This window comes from Bombina bombina, chromosome 12 (genome assembly GCF_027579735.1).
Source record: "Bombina bombina isolate aBomBom1 chromosome 12, aBomBom1.pri, whole genome shotgun sequence".
NCBI classification, from domain to species: domain Eukaryota; kingdom Metazoa; phylum Chordata; class Amphibia; order Anura; family Bombinatoridae; genus Bombina; species Bombina bombina.
In genome coordinates, this window is record NC_069510.1 from 140,436,348 (window position 1) to 140,458,421 (window position 22,074).

Here is a 22,074-nt window from a genome sequence, read left to right on the forward strand (position 1 = left end):
TGTAATTTATTCTGCTGGTTTTGTTTACATAGGCTTATCAATAGAAACTTTCAGTATAGATGGGGATAACACAGGCTAAATCAGTTATTTCAAATGACGAAATAAGAGTAAAGGAGCTAGTTGTAAATAATTTAATACACTCTAGCAGGTAAAATGGATCACTGGGAACAAGTTAATGTAGAGAAATATTTTTGGGTATACTGTCCCTTTAACTGGACATATAAAGGAATTCAAATATTTATGCAGAGTACTTATCAGTAATTAAAGGGACAAATACATCTTGAGATTGTAATTACAATATCATTTTTATTTATGTTGCCTTCTTTTTCTGTAAATTAGCAGTGTGGGTTTTATAATTCTAAGAATTGGAAGTGCACACTGCAGACTTCACAAGCCTAACCTTGCTACATATATGTGCCTAATTCACCTCATCAGAGGAGGTTAGATAAGATACTTTAAAGCAATACAAGCTTTGGTTAGCCTTGTCTATTCCACTAAGAAGCCCAGACTGATTTCTTTAAATAGGGCAAATAAAGCAACCGGTGGGTTACGTATAGCTATTGAAAAACAGTTGCAGTACACAAGGTGTTAATCTATCCAGAAAACGTTCACACTCAGTTTGTATGTTCATTTTCTGCTACACCACACAAAAGACTTGTTTTTGCATAATGATTATTTGCCTTTTATTTTATGTACGGATATTTTGTATCAATATATAACACAGTAAAAACCTGGCTATGTTTATCTTATCTCCTATGCTAAGACCAGATCGGACACAGATAAATTGTCTTTAACTTCGCGCTGCCTAGGAAGCTGTCTTTGTATTCTCCCTCTATTTATTGTACATCTTGTAAAGCATTGCTAGTAAAGATAATAAATAATCCCGCAGGCATTGTGTAGCATGTTGCCGTGTCGGGATTCCGAATCCTACCAAATTCTTTGCAGTTTCTCTAAAGGTGGAGGAGGGAAAAAAACCATACAAAAACAATAATACATGTACAAAGAGGTTAAACCCACAGATAGGGGCCGATTTATCAAGTGCCTGCCGGACATGATCCGCTGTAGCGAATCATGTCCGCCCGACATCGCTAAATACCGACAGCATACGCTGTCAGCATTTAACATTGCACAAGCAGTTCTAGTGAAATGCTTGTGCAATGCCGTCCGGCTGCTAGCAGGGGTTGTTGTATCTGATCGGGATGATTGCTGACCGCCGCCTCAGAGGTGGTGGAGAAGTTAACTCCTGTTTCCGGCGGAAACCGCTGCATTCGCAGCTTGATAATTCGGCCAGGTCCAGAGCATAACTGTAGTGCTAGTCCTGAGATGAACATGACTAGCTCAGGAGTGTAAGATCTGACTTTAACTATGTGTTTATCCCCTATACAGGAGTTAAAGGGACATGAACCCTCAAATTTGTCTTTCTTGATTCAGATAGAACATACAATTTTAAACAACTTTCCAATTTACTTCTATTATCTAATTTGCATCATTCTCTTGGTAGTCTTTGTTGGGAGCTAGCTGAACGCAATGGCTGAGCCATCAACATGAGGCATATCTGTGCAGCCACCAATCAGAAGCTCCTGATCCTAACTAGGTATCCCTTTCAACAAAGAATACCAAGAGAACAAAACAAGTTAGATAACGGAAATCAATTGGAAAGTTGTTTAAAATCACATCTAAATCATGAAAGAAAAAAATGGGTTTCATGTCCCTTTAAACAAATACAATAGTGCGAATAAAAATGCTCTAACATATTAGCGCCTTTTATTAATGTTTTTTTTTTTATGTCCCTCTAAATTCCAGCAAAAGCAGAGCAGATAAAGTATAAACATTTTAATGTCCCTTTAATCACCCAGTCTAAGACCAGCTCTGCTTAGCCGTCGTCAGTAGCGTAAGGGAGCGAACGCTTTTCACGCACTCTGACTCCAGAATTTTTCCTAATTATTTTCAAGACATTTTATACTCGTGCAGCCCTATATTACTGTCAAAGAACCTTGGAGGAGGAAAATTTTGTGCCATTCAGCAGGGAACCTCTATGAAATTTTGCTTCAATAAACTAACAAATTAACACAAGGAGAGAGTGATTTATATTACAACCTTACATGAGAACTGAATTTTAATTGTGTGAATATTTTTGCTGAATTGCGCTGAGTTTAAATGTTTTATGATAATGAATTTCTCTTTCTCATGTACAGTTTGCTGAAGAGCCGAAGAGTGTTCGTTCATGTCTCTTTTTTATTATTCAAATGTATCAAATAAATCTTGTGACAAGGTTTATGTAAGATTCTTGACCTCTGAAGATATTATAAAATCCTTACATTAGTAATGCACTATATCTTCCACATATTCTTGTGCAGTAGCGGTGAAATCTTGGGGCTCGATTTATCAAGCAAGGGCGGATAGGGGTGTATATATTTGCCCCTGTCTGCCCAGCTCTTTCACTGCCCTTAAAAGGGCATTCAGCTCTTTCACTGCCCTTAAAAGGGCATTCAGCTCTTTCACTGCCCTTAAAAGGGCATTCAGCTCTTTCACTGCCCTTAAAAGGGCATTCAGCTCTTTTAAGGGTGCCCAATAAATCCCTAATCTAAAAAAAAAAACCACCAAAAAATAAAAAAAAAGCCTAAGGGGCCTATTTATCAAGCTCCATATGGAGCTTGAAGCCCTGTGTTTCTAAAGACCGCTGCTCCATAACCTGTCCGCCTGCTCTGAGGAGGCGGACAGACATCGCCGCAATTCAACCCGATTGGATACGATCGGGTTGATTGACACCCCCTGCTAGCTGGCCGCGAATCTGCAGGGGGCGGCGTTGCACCAGCAGTTAACAAGAGCTGATGGTGCAATGCTGAATGCGGAGAGCGTATTGCTCTCCGCATTCAGCGAGATCTGTCGGACATGATCCGCAATGTCGGATCATGTCCGACAGGCCTTTCATAAATATGCCCGTAAGTCTAACCCCCAATTAGGTATTTACCGTTCCCGAAGTCTGGAAGAGAAGGTCCTGTTCCAGGCGGTGAAGTCTTCTTCCAAGCACCAGCATCTTCTTACAAGCAGGGACCACTTCCTTCTTCATCCAGGACCAAGCCGGCACGGAGCAAAGATGAGGGTAGAACAGGACCGGCGACCGCGGAGCCATGGAGTGTGGAGGATCCTCTTCGTACGATGATTTGAACAGCCAATAGGATTTCAATAGCTCTCATCCTATTGGCTGAATTGAATTTGAAGACTCAAATCAGCCAATAGGAATGCAAGGACCGCCATATTTAAATGCTACCTTGAATTCACTATTCAGTGTACTGTAGTGATCGTACGAAGAGGATCCTTCACGTTCCATGGCTCTGCGGTCGCCGGTCCTGTTCTACCCTCATCTCCACTCCGCACCGGCTTGGTCCTGGATGAAGAAGCAAGTGGTTCTTGCTTGGAAGAAGATGTCGGCCTCTTGGAAGATGACTTCACCGCATGGAACAGGACCTTCTCCGCCGGACTTCAGGAATGGTGAGTACCTATTTGGGGGGTAGATTTAGGCTTTTTTTTTTTTTAGATTAGGGATTTATTGGGCACTCTTAAAAGAGCTAAATGCCCTTTTAAGGGCAGTTAAAGAGCTGAATGCTCTTTTAAGGGCAATGCCCATACAAATGCCCCTTTAGGGGCAATGGGTAGTTTAGGATGTTTTAGTGTTAGGTTTTTTATTTTGGGAGGTTTTTTGGGTGGTGGGTTTTACTGTTAGAGCTGTTTAACTTAGGACAATGCCCTACAAAAAGCCCTTTTAAGGGCTATTGGTAGTTTAGCATTAGATTAGGGGGTAGTTTTATTTTGGGGGACTTTTTTATTTTCATAGGGATTAAGTTTAATTTTTTATTTTGGATAATTTTGTTTATTATTTTCTGTAATGTTATACTTTTTTATTTTTTGTAATTTTAGATTAATTTTTATTTAATGTTAGGTTTATTTTTCTAAGTACTGTTAGGATTTTTTATTTTAATTATAATTTAGTATTTTTTTATTTTATGTAATTTGGGGTTAATTTAGTGGGTGTTAGGTTAGGGGGCTTAGTAATTAAATTAGTTATTTGCATTGTAGGGGTTTGGCAAATTAGGGTTTAATAGTTTTATTATGGTTATTGTGTTGTGTGGGTTTAGTGGATTAGGGGTTAATAGATTTATGAAGTTTGTTGCGATGTGGGTTAATGGCGGATTAGGGGTTAGTAGTTTTAATAGGTACTTTGCGATGTGGGTTAATGGCAGATTAGGGGTTAATAGTTTTAATAGGGACTTTGTGATGTGGGTACATGGCGGATTAGGGGTTAATACATTTATTAGGTAGTTTGCGATGTTGGGGTTGGTGGATTTAGGGTTTAAGATTGCGATGTGGGTTAATGGCGGATTAGGATTTAATAGTTTAATTAGGCATATTGCATTGTGGGGGTTGTCGGTATAGGAGTTAATACTTTTATTATTAGTTCTGATGTGGGTTTGATGGCGGATATAGGGGTTTTACGTATCAGGTTTATTTTTTGGAGGCGGATTAGACTTTTACAGGAGATTTTACATTTTTTTTATTTTCTTAGGCGCCGGCAGTTTCTAAAGTGCCGTAAGTCACTGTCGACTCCAGAAATTTGTATTTACACTAATTTATGGCACTTATGGCACTTTATGAACTGCAAATCACCGTTTACTGTGATACCATGATGTGCAAGGTGAAATTACAGGGGGCACATGTTTCAGCAGTTACGCTGAATCTTGCACCGCATATGTAAACTCGCCCCATGATGGGTCATTCTGAGTGAGTCTTTTGGTCATGTTACTAACAACAAAGGAAGCAAACTAAAGCGCCGGGATGCACTGGGAAATCATTGCACAGATTACATACATTTATCATCCAGTTCAGAGGCCTGATTATCAGAAACTCACCAGTATATAGTGAAATCATGTCAAATCTGTTTTGTGTCTGAGCATTTTATTGTGATGTATAATGTATCTCTCAGTCACATCCAGATCCCTACAAGATAGCTCTCAAACTAAAATATGCTTAAATTGTACTGACACGGGTCTTTTTAGATAATCTCGTCAGGCTAGCGAGCTTTAGAGAATTGGGCCCTTAGTTCTCAGTCCCTACAATGCAATCCCAACACCACCCTAAACAATACTGGCAAACACTGCATAACCACCCTGTAGGAAGAACTTTGAAATAAAATTTATAGACAAACGCTTTTCAGACTGGGGATCTGGAAAAGAGCAGATCATCTGTGCAAATCACATTTTATTGTCCCAATGTCTCTTGGCTGTCACCAGTTAACCACATTTAAACAAAGAATGTTTGTCACAAGAATATTATTTTATTACAGTATGTGTTACAAATTTCTCCTAAACACTTGTGTTTTCACACTGACATAAATAACTTTACAAATCTGAATATGTGTTTGTGTGTTTATACCACCCAAGGTTTTCCAGCTAGCACCTTGAACTGGAAGGTTGAAGACTCTCAGCAGCACTAGGGCCCTAAGGCATTTAGAAGGAGGGGTTGGATTCTGTCATGGGCGGAGTCACAGTGATTAAGGAGCGTAGCTGAGCAGTTAATGGGCGTTGTAGGTGGACCCTTGTTTCATTTGATAAGACTGGGATATTTGTAGGGAAGGGGTAGCTACAGGAAGGCTGAGTTTCCAAATCGGGGCTACAAAATGTAGGACAGCTGGGACCTGTGTATTCCGTGTATTCACAGTGCTTATTATACATGTTATATATGTATACTTTGTGCTGTATATATGTGTATCTGTGGTGTATTTTACAGTGAACATGTTTGTGTATGTAGTGGATGATGTGACGCCCTATCACTGCTTTATTATCCCCCATCACTGCTTTATTATCCCCCATCACTGCTTTATTATCCCCCATCACTGCTTTATTATCCCCCATCACTGCTTTATTGTCCCCCAATCACTGCTTTATTATCCCACCATCACTGCTTTATTGTCCCCCCCATCACTGCTTTATTACCCCCATCACTGCTTTATTGTCCCCCAACACTGCTTTATTATCCCACCATCACTGCTTTATTATCCCCCCCATCACTGCTTTATTATCCCCCATCACTGCTTTATTGTCCCCCCATCACTGCTTTATTATCCCCCCATCACTGCTTTATTATCCCCCATCACTGCTTTATTATCTCCCCATCACTGCTTTATTATCCCCCATCACTGCTTTATTAACTCCCCAACACTGCTTTATTATCTCCCCATCACTGCTTTATTATCCCCCATCACTGCTTTTTTTATCCCCATCACTGCTTTATTATCTCCCCATCACTGCTTTATTATCTCCCCATCACTGCTTTATTATCCCCCATCACTGCTTTATTATCCCCCATCACTGCTTTATTGTCCCCCATCACTGCTTTATTATCCCACCATCACTGCTTTATTGTCCCCCCATCACTGCTTTATTACCCCCCATCACTGCTTTATTGTCCCCCCATCACTGCTTTATTATCCCACCATCACTGCTTTATTGTCCCCCCATCACTGCTTTATATCCCCCATCACTGCTTTATTGTCCCCCCATCACTGCTTTATTATCCCCCATCACTGCTTTATTATCCCCCTCACTGCTTTATTATCTCCCCATCACTGCTTTATTATCCCCCATCACTGCTTTATTATCTCCCCATCACTGCTTTATTATCTCCCCATCACTGCTTTATTATCCCCATCACTGCTTTATTATCTCCCCATCACTGCTTTATTATCCCCGCATCACTGCTTTATTATCTCCCCATCACAGCTTTATTACCCCCCATCACAGCTTTATTATCCCCCATCACAGCTTTATTATCTCCCCATCACTGCTTTATTATCCCCCATCACTGCTTTATTATCTCCCCATCACTGCTTTATTATCCCCCATCACTGCTTTATTATCTCCCCATCACTGCTTTATTATCTCCCCATCACTGCTTTATTATCTCCCCATCACTGCTTTATTATCCCCCATCACTGCTTTATTATCTCCCCATCACTGCTTTATTATCTCCCATCACTGCTTATTATCTCCCCATCATCTGCTTTATTATCCCCCATCACTGCTTTATTATCTCCCCATCACTGCTTTATTATCTCCCCATCACTGCTTTATTATCTCCCCATCACTGCTTTATTATCCCCCATCACTGCTTTATTATCTCCCCATCACTGCTTTATTATCTCCCCATCACTGCTTTATTATCCCCGCATCACTGCTTTATTATCCCCCATCAATGCTTTATTATCTCCCCTCACTGCTTTATTATCCCCCCATCACTGCTTTATTATCTCCCCTCACTGCTTTATTATCCCCCCATCACTGCTTTATTATCTCCCCATCACTGCTTTATTATCCCCCCATCACAGCTTTATTATGTCCCCATCACTGCTTTATTATCCCCCCAATCACAGCTTTATTACCCCCCCCCATCCCAGCTTTATTATCTCCCCATCACTGCTTTATTATCTCCCCTCACTGCTTTATTATCCCCCCATCACAGCTTTATTATCCCCCCATCACTGCTTTATTATCCCCCATCACTGCTTTATTATCCCCCATCACAGCTTTATTATCCCCCCATCACTGCTTTATTATCCCCCCATCACTGCTTTATTATCTCCCCCTCACTGCTTTATTATCCCCCATCACAACTTTATTATCCCCCCTCATTGCTTATTATTTCCCCTCACTGCTTAATTATCCCCCCTCACTGCTTTATTATCCCCCATCACTGCTTTATTATCTCCCCATTACTGCTTTATTATCTCCCTATCACTGTTTTATTATCCCCCATCACTGCTTTATTATCTCCCCATCACTGCTTTATTATCTCCCCATCACTGCTTTATTATCTCCCCATCACTGCTTTATTATCCCCCATCACTGCTTTATTATCTTCCCATCACTGCTTTATTATCCCCCCATCACAGCTTTATTATCCCCCATCACAGCTTTATTATCACCCCATCACAGCTTTATTATCTCCCCATCACTGCTTTATTATCTCCCCTCACTGCTTTATTATTCCCCCATCACAGCTTTATTATCCCCCATCACTGCTTTATTATCCCCCATCACAGCTTTATTATCCCCCATCACAGCTTAATTATCCCCCCATCATAGCTTTATTATCTCCCCATCACAGCTTTATTATCTCCCCATCACTGCTTTATTATCTCCCCTCACTGCTTTATTATCCCCCCATCACAGCTTTATTATCCCCCCATCACTGCTTTATTATCCCCCATCACTGCTTTATTATCCCCATCACAGCTTTATTATCCCCCATCACTGCTTTATTATCCCCCCATCACTGCTTTATTATCTCCCCCTCACTGCTTATTATCCCCCCATCACTGCTTTATTATCCCCCCATCACTGCTTTATTATTTCCCCTCACTGCTTAATTACCCCCTCACTGCTTTATTATCTCCCCATCACTGCTTTATTGTCCCCCCATCACTGCTTTATTATCCCCCCATCACTGCTTTATTATCCCCCCATCACTGCTTTATTATCCCCCATCACTGCTTTATTATCCCCCCATCACTGCTTTATTATCCCCCATCACTGCTTTATTATCTCCCCATCACTGCTTTATTATCCCCCATCACTGCTTTATTATCTCCCCATCACTGCTTTATTATCTCCCCATCACAGCTTTATTATCCACCATCACTGCTTTATTATCCCCCATCACTGCTTTATTATCCCCCATCACTGCTTTATTATCCCCCATCACTGCTTTATTATCCCCCATCACTGCTTTATTGTCCCCCATCACTGCTTTATTATCCCACCATCACTGCTTTATTGTCCCCCCATCACTGCTTTATTACCCCCCATCACTGCTTTATTGTCCCCCATCACTGCTTTATTATCCCACCATCACTGCTTTATTGTCCCCATCACTGCTTTATTATCCCCCATCACTGCTTTATTGTCCCCCCATCACTGCTTTATTATCCCCCCATCACTGCTTTATTATCCCCCATCACTGCTTTATTATCTCCCCATCACTGCTTTATTATCCCCATCACTGCTTTATTATCTCCCCATCACTGCTTTATTATCCCCATCACTGCTTTATTATCCCCCATCACTGCTTTATTATCTCCCCATCACTGCTTTATTATCTCCCCATCACTGCTTTATTATCCCCCATCACTGCTTTATTATCCCCCATCACTGCTTTATTGTCCCCCATCACTGCTTTATTATCCCACCATCACTGCTTTATTGTCCCCCCATCACTGCTTTATTACCCCCCATCACTGCTTTATTGTCCCCCATCCCTGCTTTATTATCCCACCATCACTGCTTTATTGTCCCCCCATCACTGCTTTATTATCCCCCATCACTGCTTTATTGTCCCCCCATCACTGCTTTATTATCCCCCCATCACTGCTTTATTATCCCCCATCACTGCTTTATTATCTCCCCATCACTGCTTTATTATCCCCCATCACTGCTTTATTATCTCCCCATCACTGCTTTATTATCTCCCCATCACTGCTTTATTATCCCCCATCACTGCTTTATTATCTCCCCATCACTGCTTTATTATCCCCGCATCACTGCTTTATTATCTCCCCATCACAGCTTTATTACCCCCCATCACAGCTTTATTATCCCCCATCACAGCTTTATTATCTCCCCATCACTGCTTTATTATCCCCCATCACTGCTTTATTATCTCCCCATCACTGCTTTATTATCCCCCATCACTGCTTTATTATCCCCCCATCATAGCTTTATTATCTCCCCATCACAGCTTTATTATCCCCCATCACTGCTTTATTATCTCCCCTCACTGCTTTATTATCCCCCCATCACAGCTTTATTATCCCCCCATCACTGCTTTATTATCCCCCATCACTGCTTTATTATCCCCATCACAGCTTTATTATCCCCCATCACTGCTTTATTATCCCCCCATCACTGCTTTATTATCTCCCCCTCACTGCTTTATTATCCCCCCATCACAGCTTTATTATCCCCCCATCACTGCTTTATTATTTCCCCTCACTGCTTAATTACCCCCTCACTGCTTTATTATCTCCCCATCACTGCTTTATTGTCCCCCCATCACTGCTTTATTATCCCCCCATCACTGCTTTATTATCCCCCCATCACTGCTTTATTATCCCCCCATCACTGCTTTATTATCCCCCATCACTGCTTTATTATCTCCCCATCACTGCTTTATTATCCCCCATCACTGCTTTATTATCTCCCCATCACTGCTTTATTATCTCCCCATCACAGCTTTATTATCCCCCATCACTGCTTTATTATCCCCCATCACTGCTTTATTATCCCCCATCACTGCTTTATTATCCCCCATCACTGCTTTATTATCCCCCATCACTGCTTTATTGTCCCCCCATCACTGCTTTATTATCCCACCATCACTGCTTTATTGTCCCCCCATCACTGCTTTATTACCCCCCATCACTGCTTTATTGTCCCCCATCACTGCTTTATTATCCCACCATCACGGCTTTATTGTCCCCCCATCACTGCTTTATTATCCCCCATCACTGCTTTATTGTCCCCCCATCACTGCTTTATTATCCCCCCATCACTGCTTTATTATCCCCCATCACTGCTTTATTATCTCCCCATCACTGCTTTATTATCCCCCATCACTGCTTTATTATCTCCCCATCACTGCTTTATTATCCCCCATCACTGCTTTATTATCCCCCATCACTGCTTTATTATCTCCCTATCACTGCTTTATTATCTCCCCATCACTGCTTTATTATCCCCCATCACTGCTTTATTATCCCCATCACTGCTTTATTGTCCCCCATCACTGCTTTATTATCCCACCATCACTGCTTTATTGTCCCCCCATCACTGCTTTATTACCCCATCACTGCTTTATTGTCCCCCATCACTGCTTTATTATCCCACCATCACTGCTTTATTGTCCCCCCATCACTGCTTTATTATCCCCCATCACTGCTTTATTGTCCCCCCATCACTGCTTTATTATCCCCCCATCACTGCTTTATTATCCCCCATCACTGCTTTATTATCTCCCCATCACTGCTTTATTATCCCCCATCACTGCTTTATTATCTCCCCATCACTGCTGTATTATCTCCCCATCACTGCTTTATTATCCCCGCATCACTGCTTTATTATCTCCCCATCACAGCTTTATTACCCCCCATCACAGCTTTATTATCTCCCCATCACTGCTTTATTATCCCCCATCACTGCTTTATTATCTCCCCATCACTGCTTTATTATCTCCCCATCACTGCTTTATTATCCCCCATCACTGCTTTATTATCTCCCCATCACTGCTTTATTATCTCCCCATCACTGCTTTATTATCTCCCCATCACTGCTTTATTATCCCCCATCACTGCTTTATATCTCCCCATCACTGCTTTATTATCTCCCCATCACTGCTTTATTATCCCCCCCATCACTGCTTTATTATCTCCCCATCACTGCTTTATTATCCCCCCATCACAGCTTTATTATGTCCCCATCACTGCTTTATTATCTCCCCATCACTGCTTTATTATCTCCCCATCAATGCTTTATTATCTCCCCTCACTGCTTTATTATCCCCCCATCACTGCTTTATTATCTCCCCTCACTGCTTTATTATCCCCCCATCACTGCTTTATTATCTCCCCATCACTGCTTTATTATCCCCCATCACTGCTTTATTATCTCCCCATCACTGCTTTATTATCTCCCCATCACTGCTTTATTATCCCCCCATCACTGCTTTATTATCTCCCCATCACTGCTTTATTATCCCCCCATCACAGCTTTATTATCTCCCCATCACTGCTTTATTATCTCCCCATCACTGCTTTATTATCTCCCCATCAATGCTTTATTATCTCCCCTCACTGCTTTATTATCCCCCATCACTGCTTTATTATCTCCCCTCACTGCTTTATTATCCCCCATCACTGCTTTATTATCCCCCCATCACAGCTTTATTATCTCCCCATCACTGCTTTATTATCCCCCCAATCACAGCTTTATTACCCCCCCCATCACAGCTTTATTATCTCCCCATCACTGCTTTATTATCTCCCCTCACTGCTTTATTATCCCCCCATCACAGCTTTATTATCCCCCCATCACTGCTTTATTATCCCCCATCACTGCTTTATTATCCCCCATCACAGCTTTATTATCCCCCCATCACTGCTTTATTATCCCCCCATCACTGCTTTATTATCTCCCCCTCACTGCTTTATTATCCCCCATCACAACTTTATTATCCCCCCATCACTGCTTTATTATTTCCCCTCACTGCTTAATTATCCCCCCTCACTGCTTTATTATCTCCCCATCACTGCTTCATTATCTCCCCATTACTGCTTTATTATCTCCCTATCACTGTTTTATTATCCCCCATCACTGCTTTATTATCTCCCCATCACTGCTTTATTATCTCCCCATCACTGCTTTATTATCTCCCCATCACTGCTTTATTATCCCCCATCACTGCTTTATTATCTTCCCATCACTGCTTTATTATCCCCCCATCACAGCTTTATTATCCCCCATCACAGCTTTATTATCCCCCCCATCACAGCTTTATTATCTCCCCATCACTGCTTTATTATCTCCCCTCACTGCTTTATTATTCCCCCATCACAGCTTTATTATCCCCCATCACTGCTTTATTATCCCCCATCACAGCTTTATTATCCCCCATCACAGCTTTATTATCCCCCCATCATAGCTTTATTATCTCCCCATCACAGCTTTATTATCTCCCCATCACTGCTTTATTATCTCCCCTCACTGCTTTATTATCCCCCATCACAGCTTTATTATCCCCCCATCACTGCTTTATTATCCCCCATCACTGCTTTATTATCCCCATCACAGCTTTATTATCCCCCATCACTGCTTTATTATCCCCCCATCACTGCTTTATTATCTCCCCCCTCACTGCTTTATTATCCCCCCATCACAGCTTTATTATCCCCCCATCACTGCTTTATTATTTCCCCTCACTGCTTAATTACCCCCTCACTGCTTTATTATCTCCCCATCACTGCTTTATTATACCCCATCACTGCTTTATTATCTCCCCATCACTGCTTTTTTTTCTCCCCATCACTGCTTTATTATCTCCCCATCACTGCTTTATTATCCCCCCATCACTGCTTTATTATCTCCCCCTAACTGCTTTATTATCTCCCCATCACAGCTTTATTATTCCCAATCACTGCTTTATTACCCCCCTCACTGCTTTATTATCCCCAATCACTGCTTTATTATCCCCCATCACTGCTTTATTATCCCCCCATCACTGCTTTATTATCTCCCATCACTTCTGTATTATCTCCCAATCACTGGTTTATTATACCCCCATCATTATCCCCCATCACTGCTTTATTATCTCACATCACTGCTTTATTATCCCCCCTCACTGCTTTATTGTCCCCCCATCACAGCTTTATTATTCCCAATCACTGCTTTATTACCCCCCTCACTGCTTTATTATTCCCAATCACTGCTTTATTACCCCCCTCACTGCTTTATTATCCCCAATCACTGCTTTATTATCCCCCATCACTGCTTTATTATCCCCCCATCACTGCTTTATTATCTCCCATCATTTCTGTATTATCTCCCAATCACTGCTTTATTATCTCCCATCATTTCTGTATTATCTCCCAATCACTGGTTTATTATCTCCCCATCACTGCTTTATTATCTCCCATCACTTCTGTATTATCTCCCAATCACTGGTTTATTATACCCCCATCATTATCCCCCATCACTGCTTTATTATCTCACATCACTGCTTTATTATCTCCCCCTAACTGCTTTATTATCCCCCCTCACTGCTTTATTTTCCCCCCATCACAGCTTTATTATTCCCAATCACTGCTTTATTATCCCCCCTCACTGCTTTATTATCCCCAATCACTGCTTTATTATCCCCAATCACTGCTTTATTATCCCCCCATCACTGCTTTATTATCTCCCATCACTTCTGTATTATCTCCCAATCACTGCTTTATTATACCCCCATCATTATCCCCATCACTGCTTTATTATCTCACATCACTGCTTTATTATCTCACATCACTGCTTTATTATCTCACATCACTGCTTTATTAGTTATATTGTAGCTAGCTTAGGGTTTATTTTACAGGTAAGTATTTAGTTTTAAATACAAATTATTTAGGTAATGATAGTAGGTTTTATTTACATTTATTTTAATTATATTTAAGTTAGGGGGTGTTAGGGTTAGACTTAGGTTTAGGGGTTAATACATTTTCTATAGTGGCGGTGACGTTGGGGGTGGTAGATTGGGGTTAATAAATGTAGGTAGGTGGCGGCGATGTTAGGGACGGCAGATTAGGGGTTAATAATATTTAACTAGTGTTTGTGATGCGGGAGTGTGGCGGTTAGGGGTTAATATGTTCATTATAGTGGCAGCGATGTCCGGAGCGGCAGATTAGGGGTTAATAATTTTATTTTTAGCGTTCGCGATGCGGGAGGGCTTCGGTTTAGGGGTTAATAGCTAGTTTATGGGTGTTAGTGTACTTATTAGCACTTTAGTTATGAGTTTTATGTTACAGCTTTGTAGCGTAAAACTCATAACTACTGACTTTTAGTTTACGTTATGGATCTTGGCGGTAAAGGGTGTACCGCTCACTTTTTGGCCAGACAGGCAAACTCGTAATACCGGCGCTATGGAAGTCCCATTGAAAAGGGACTTTTTGAAAGCTGCGGTAATTATGTTGCGTTATGGCCAAAAAAGTGTACGGTGCAGCTAAACCTGCAAGACTCGTAATACCAGCGGTAGTGAACAAGAGCCTTAACGCTGCTTTTTCACTCATACCGCAAAACTCGTAATGTAGCCGAAAGTTATTAATACAACACATAGAAAGTCTGGCACTCTCTTGCAAGCACACAGCTAGATTAAAAGCACAATGGTAGAGTTAGTTACAGCAATCGGCCAAATGGTGATAGGCCCAGGACCCTGGGTCCCTAACATACAGCCACACAATGTATTCCTTCAACCAAACACACTGAGACACAAACAAGGGTGACACAGACCCTTTGTAAATTTCCTAGACATATACAAAACACGGATATGGGCTGTACTCTCAAACCAGACTAGTTACACTTCCCATGTCACTGTCCGGTTTAAGAGTGCAGTCCATTTTCGAGGCTTGTTACACAGATACAGCTTTTTTAGGTAGTCTTGAAAATGCCTTGTGGTACTTGGGCTGACGCGTTTTGCACATGCTCATATTCAAGACTCATTTATATGTCAAGACTAATTTATTATGTATTCTAATACAATTACATTGATTTTATCATCTATCTATCACTTTATCCTTTTAGAGGTCAGTGAGTATAAGACTCTAATACCTGGTTAACACTGAACATCTGGGAGATAGTAAAAGATAATTATAGCTGAATACCCATGCATCCCTTGCACTAGATCTCTCCATAACTTGGTTATCGTCTCTCTGGCGTAACGAATATGAGCATGTGCAAAACATGTCAGACCAAGTAACAACAAGGATGCTCACTGATTGCTGAATAAACCACTTTAAGTATTTCACTTATCCGGGACTGGAGCTTTTTTTTATTTTAACTGACAAATCACTCTTCTGCTTTCTCCTGATGTCTCTTTAATCCTCTCTGTCATTTCTCACACGTGCTCAGCCACCCTGATCTTGATATCTCTATCCACTTAACCAGATTTGTTTTTCCTTTTTCATCTTAGCCTTTCTTGATTTTTCAATTATTGATCTCTTCTTTATTTATACTGATGATCAAGCAAGGAATAAAAAAGACCATAGTTACTGTATAATTTAATTTTTGTTTACTTCTTATTGTATTAGAAAATGCAAAATAATGAAAAACTACAATTTTAAAGACTACTGCATCCAGTATAAAGTATTTGTAACTAAACTTAGGACTGAGTATTCAGACACTGCCAGTAGACATGTTAGCAGCGCACAGTTGGAAAACTTGTTTTAATTCTACCGAATCGCCTGTGGGATAATATGCAGGGAGCACAGTAGTGTTGTTAATGATGATTATCAGAGAAAATCAATCGCTAAGACCCATTGTGGGATTTTCAGTAGTAAGTTAGCCAAGTCTTTACAATAAGGAGATATTTTAAAGTGTGCAGTGCCCTCTGCTGGTGGTTATTGGTAGCAATGTGTTTTATGCAATATGTTGCTGAGCCAGACTATTTTAAATGATGTTCCTGTGATTTAAAACATAACACACACACACTCTTTTTTTATGTCTTGCTTGTAGGGCTTTGCACTCCAGTAGAACTGTAGGAATTTTCCTTTCCAGCCATTGAGCTTTAATCCCACAGATCAATGTTGCTGCTGCTGTAACACCTTGTGCAAAGATTAAGGGCTGGCATGCCCGTTTGCGGGCGCACAATAATTAATCAGCCATTACAAGTGGCTGGTTATTGCTACTTTGAGCTCGCGATTGCAATTAGCCCTTATAAAATTAACCAGAGAATAAATAAATATGCCCCAAATGGCCCCAAAATGCAAGGTAGTGTATTTTATTAAAAAAAAATAAAACATGTAGCATTTTTTTTCCTTAATAAAATAACTGCACTAGGCAGAATTTTAGGGGTTAGGTTGGCACTGGAAAGTCTATGGGAACTGTGTGTTCCCAGTAAATATATATGTACACATAGTAACACACAAATATATATGTACACATAGTAACACACAAATATATATGTACACATAGTAACACACAAATATATATGTACACATAGTAACACACAAATATATATGTATATACACATAGTAACACATAAATATATATGTATATACACACAGTAACACATAAATATATATGTATATACACATAGTAACACATAAATATATATGTATATACACATAGTAACACTATTAAATATATATGTATATACACATAATAACACATAAATATATATGTATATACACATACTAACACATAAATATATATGTATATACACATAGTAACACATAAATATATATGTATATACACATAATAACACATAAATATATATGTATATACACATAGTAACACATAAATATATATGTATATACACATATTAACACATAAATATATATGTATATACACATAGTAACACATAAATATATATGTACACATAGTAACACACAAATATATATGTACACATAGTAACACACATATATATGTACACATATTAACACACAAATATATATGTACACATAGTAACACACAAATATATATGTACACATAGTAACACACAAATATATATGTACACATAGTAACACACATATATATGTACACATATTAACACACAAATATATATGTACACATAGTAACACACAAATATATATGTACACATAGTAACACACAAATATATATGTACACATAGTAACACACATATATATGTACACATATTAACACACAAATATATATGTACACATAGTAACACACATATATATGTACACATATTAACACACAAATATATATGTACACATAGTAACACACAAATATATATGTACACATAGTAACACACAAATATATATGTACACATAGTAACACACATATATATGTACACATATTAACACACAAATATATATGTACACATAGTAACACACAAATATATATGTACAACATAGTAACACACAAATATATATGTATATACACATAGTAACACACAAATATATATGTCACATAGTAACACACAAATATATATGTACACATAGTAACACACAAATATATATGTATATACACATAGTAACACATAAATATATATGTACACATAGTAACACACAAATATATATGTGCACATAGTAACACACAAATATATATGTGCACATAGTAACACACAACTATATATGTATATACACATAGTAACACACAAATATATATGTACACATAGTAACACACAAACATATATGTATACACACATAGTAACACACAAATATATATGTACACATAGTAAAACACAAATATATATGTATATACACATAGTAACACACAAATATATATGTATATACACATAGTAACACACAAATATATATGTACACATAGTAACACACAAATATATATGTATATACACATAGTAACATACAAATATATATACACATAGTAACACACAAATATATATGTATATACACATAGTAACACACAAATATATATGTATATACACATAGTAACACACAAATATATATATATATATATATATACACATAGTAACACACAAATATATATGTATATACACATAGTAACACACAAATATATATATACACATAGTAACACACAAATATATATGTACACATAGTAACACACAAATATATATGTACACATAGTAACACACAAATATATATGTGCACATAGTAACACACAAATATATATGTATATACACATAGTAACACACAAATATATATGTGCACATAGTAACACACAAATATATATGTACACATATTAACACACAAATATATATGTACACATAGTAACACATAAATATATATGTGCACATAGTAACACACAAATATATATGTATATACATATAGTAACACATAAATATATATATGTATATACACATAGTAACACACAAATATATATGTATATACACATAATAACACATAAATATATATGTATATACACATAGTAACACATAAATATATATGTATATACACATAATAACATATAAATATATATGTATATACACATAGTAACACATAAATATATATGTATATACACATAGTAACACATAAATATATATGTATATACACATAGTAACACATAAATATATATGTATATACACACAGTAACACATAAATATAGCTGTATATACACATAGTAACACATAAATATATATGTATATACACATAGTAACACATAAATATATTTGTATATACACATAGTAACACATAAATATATTTGTATATACACATATTAACATAAATATATATGTATATACACATAGTAACACATAAATATATATGTATATACACATAGTAACACATAAATATATATAGTCATACACATAGTAACACATAAATATATATGTATATACACATAGTAACACATAAATATATATGTATATACACATAGTAACACATAAATATATATGTATATACACATAATAACACATAAATATTTATGTATATACACATAGTAACACACAAATATATATGTATATACACATAATAACACATAAATATTTATGTATATACACATAGTAACACACAAATATATATGTACACATAGTAACACACAAATATATATGTACACATAGTAACACACATATATATGTACACATAGTAACACACACATATATATGTACACATAGTAACACACACATATATATGTACACATAGTAACACACAAATATATATGTACACATAGTAACACACAAATATATATGTATATACACATAGTAACACACACATATATATGTACACATAGTAACACACACATATATATGTACACATAGTAACACACACATATATATGTACACATAGTAACACACAAATATATATGTACACATAGTAACACACAAAATATATATGTACACATAGTAACACACAAATATATATGTACACATAGTAACACACAAATATATATGTACACATAGTAACACACAAATATATATGTACACATAGTAACACACAAATATATATGTACACATAGTAACACACAAATATATATGTACACATAGTAACACACATATATATGTACACATAGTAACACACAAATATATATGTACACATAGTAACACACAAATATATATGTATATACACATAATAACACATAAATATATATGTATATACACATAGTAACACATAAATATATATGTATATACACATAATAACACATAAATATATATGTATATACACACAGTAACACATAAATATATATGTATATACACATAGTAACACACAAATATATATGTACACATAGTAACACACAAATATATATGTACACATAGTAACACATAAATATATATGTACACATAGTAACACACAAATATATATGTACACATAGTAACACACACACATATATATATGTACACATAGTAACACACACATATATATATGTACACATAGTAACACACACATATATATATGTACACATAGTAACACACACACATATATATATGTACACATAGTAACACACACATATATATGTACACATAGTAACACACACATACATATGTATATAATCATATACATATAAAGTTAGCTGCCATCACAAGCACAATGCTTCCCAGCAATGCAAATGCAAGCTTGTGTTCGTGTTGCTGTCAACTTGTAATACCAGGGCATACTTGAAAACGAGAGGAATCTCAATGTATTCTTCTTGGTAAAATATTTTATAAATAATAATTTAGCACTCTACTTGTAATCTGGCCCTAAAGGGACAGTCTACTTGAAAAATGTTATTGTATAAAAAGATAGATAATCCCTTTATTACCCATTCTCCAGTTTTGCACCACCAACACGGTTATATAAATACACTTTTTACCTCTGTGATTATCCTGTATCTAAGCCTCGGCAGACTGCTCCTTATCTCAGTTATATTAATATACTTTTTACCTCTGTGATTACCCTGTATCTAAGCCTCTGCAGTCTGCTCCTTATCTCAGTTATATTAATAGACTTTTTACCTCTGTGATTACCTTGTATCTAAGCATCTGCAGACTGCCCCTTATCTCAGTTATATTAATATACTTTTTATCTCTGTGATTACCCTGTATCTAAGCCTCTGCAGACAGCTCCCTTATCTCAGTTATATTAATATACTTTTTACCTCTGTGATTACCTTGTATCTAAGCCTCTGCAGACTGCCCCTTATCTCCGTTATATTAATATACTTTTTATCTCTGTGATTACCCTGTATCTAAGCATCTGCAGACTGCTCCTTATCTCATTTATATTAATATACTTTTTACCTCTGTGATTACCTTGTATCTAAGCCTCTGCAGACTGCTACTTATCTCAGTTATATTAATATACTTTTTACCTCTGTGATTACCTTGTATCTAAGCCTCTGCAGACTGCTTCTTATCTCAGTTATATTAATATACTCTTTACCTCTGTGATTACCTTGTATCTAAGCCTCTGCAGACTGCCCCCTTATCTCAGTTATATTAATATACTTTTTACCTCTGTGATTACCCTGTATCTAAGCCTCTGCAGACTGCTCCTTATCTCAGTTATATTAATATACTTTTTACCTCTGTGATTACCTTGTATCTAAGCCTCTGCAGACTGCCCCCTTATCTCAGTTATATTAATATACTTTTTACCTCTGTGATTACCCTGTATCTAAGCCTCTGCAGACTGCTACTTATCTCAGTTATATTAATATACTTTTTACCTCTGTGATTACCTTGTATCTAAGCCTCTGCAGACTGCTTCTTATCTCAGTTATATTAATATACTCTTTACCTCTGTGATTACCTTGTATCTAAGCCTCTGCAGACTGCCCCCTTATCTCAGTTATATTAATATACTTTTTACCTCTGTGATTACCCTGTATCTAAGCCTCTGCAGACTGCTCCTTATATCAGTTATATTAATATACTTTTTACCTCTGTGATTACCTTGTATCTAAGCCTCTGCAGACTGCCCCCTTATCTCAGTTATATTAATATACTTTTTACCTCTGTGATTACCCTGTATCTAAGCCTCTGCAGACTGCTCCTTATCTCAGTTATATTAATATACTTTTTACCTCTGTGATTACCTTCTATCTAAGCCTCTACAGACTGCTCCTTATCTCAGTTATATTAATATACTTTTTACCTCTGTGATTACCTTGTATATAACCCTCTGCAGACTGCCCCCTTATAGTATAGGATCGGGCAGATTGCAGACCGCAGCCTCAGAGTAGGCGGACAAGTTATGTAACAGCGGTCTTTAGGAGCTTGATAATTCAGCCCCCATATATTATTGTGCTGTGCATCCTGACCAGATTAGACAGAATTTACTGCAATGTCCCATCACTAGAGCTCTTGTTATAGTCCCACAGCATAGGAAGTAAAGATGACATTGTTTAGATAAATCAGCAT

General features: G+C 37.7%; 1 protein-coding gene across 1 annotated transcript in view; it reads left to right on the forward strand.

The window, feature by feature from the left end:
• Positions 1-22,074, forward strand: part of ASTN2 (astrotactin 2) — a 1,265,353-nt gene that overhangs the window by 527,259 nt on the left and 716,020 nt on the right. The gene's annotated exons all lie outside the window — the stretch shown is intronic.